Source organism: Echinops telfairi, unplaced genomic scaffold (genome assembly GCF_000313985.2).
Source record: "Echinops telfairi isolate 266 unplaced genomic scaffold, ASM31398v2 ScPeMD7_31;HRSCAF=116, whole genome shotgun sequence".
In the NCBI taxonomy this organism is placed as follows: domain Eukaryota; kingdom Metazoa; phylum Chordata; class Mammalia; order Afrosoricida; family Tenrecidae; genus Echinops; species Echinops telfairi.
The window spans coordinates 29,482,688-29,484,418 of record NW_022103928.1 but is presented as its reverse complement, the minus strand read 5'-3'; positions in this window follow the sequence as shown (position 1 = coordinate 29,484,418).

Genomic DNA, 1,731 nt, shown 5'->3' with positions numbered 1-1,731 from the left:
TCACCTGTTGTCCACACAGATATCCTTGTTGCGTGTCCGCTTTGGAAATCGGGCCTGAATTTCTGGCAGGTCCCTGACAATGTACTGAGGTAACAGTTGCTGAATGATCTTAAGCAAATGTTTACTTGCAGGTGATATTAACTGTTCTTTAATCTGCCCGTTCTGTTGGGTCACCCTTCTTTGCCTCTGCCATGGATAAAAATAAGGATCTTTTCCAGTTGGTTGACCAGGTAGCTGTCTTCCAAATTTCTTGACATACATGACTGAGGGCTTCCAGTGCTTCACCGGCTTGTTGAAACATTTTGATTGGCATTCCATCAATTCCCGGAGCCTTGTTTCGGGCTCATGCCTTCAGTGCAGCTTGGATTTCTTCCTTCAGCGTCCCTGGTTCTTGCTCATACACTACCTCCTGAAACGGTGGCATGCCATATAGTTCCCTTTGGTACAGCGACTCTGTATTCTTTTCATTTTTAAAAAGGTCTCCTGCATCATTGCTATTTCGCTAATAGAATCTTTCGATATTGCAACTCGAGGTTTGAGTTTTCCCGTGAGTCCTTTCGGTTTGGGGCGCTGCGTGTGCCCTTTCCTGTGGGTTTGCTCGCCGGTCATTGCAGATTTCAGGATCGTGCTTTCTCGTTGAGCGACCCCTTCAATTGCTCTGTGCGGCTCTTGGGCATCGTCTTTTCTTCCACTTGCCTGAACTACTCGAGGATGCAGAGCCAGTTCCAGACTCTTCCCACATCCACGCTGATCTTCTTTCTTTCCCGACTCTGTGTGTGCTCGCTTTCTTCATGAATCACGTCCTTGGTGTCATCTCCTGGCTCCTCTGTCATTGGTGTTCGGCACAGCAAACCTGTTCTTGCGATGCTCTGGAAATACGGCTGGGATAGGCTCAAGGTTGTTTTTTGGCCATTCCTGGAGTTTTTATTTTTTTCAGCTTCCACCTGAACTTACGTCTGAGCAACTGACAGTCTGTTCCAGTCAGCCCTGACCTGGTTTTAGATGCTGCTACGGAGTCTTTTCAATGTTCAATGCCTCTTCCCACAGATAGTCAATTTGATTTCTCCGTCTTCCACCTGGAGGAGTCCCCCAGTACAGTCCCTTTTTGTGCTGTTGAAAAAGGTTTATGTGCAAGGAAGTCACCATTGGTCTTGCAAAATTTTATCCTGGGAGCTCCAGCGTCAGGTCAACCAACAAGGACATATTTTCTAGCGACTGTTCCTCTTTGTTTACAGTTTCTGCATTCATTCCATTCACCAACACTTATCAGTGCATCTTGAATGCATGTGGGGTTGATTTCAGGTTGAAAATGTTGGTAAAATGTTTCCGCATCTTCATCACTAGCTATACTGGTTGGTCCATAAATTTGAGCAACAGTTGGATTGACTGGATTTCTTTGTCTGCAGACAGATTAAACTAAACTGTCACAGACCGGATTTTATCCACCAGCATCTCTGATTATTCGTTACACGTACAGATAGACTAAGTCTGGTGAGAGGAGGCAGCCCTTTTTGCTGATGAAAGCAGGGGCAGGTTGGGAGGCGGGGGGGAGAGGGGAAAGAATGTGACATGCTTAGGGAGACAGCAACAAAGGTGCCTTCAGAAGCAGAAGGAGCCTGTGGGGGGCGGGGAAGGGGGGCTGCGGTGGTGCCAACGAAGGGCCAGAAGGCAAAGCTGCCTGCTCTTTAAGGGCGAGGGGGGCAGTTGTGGTGAGACAGTGGGGCCACACCC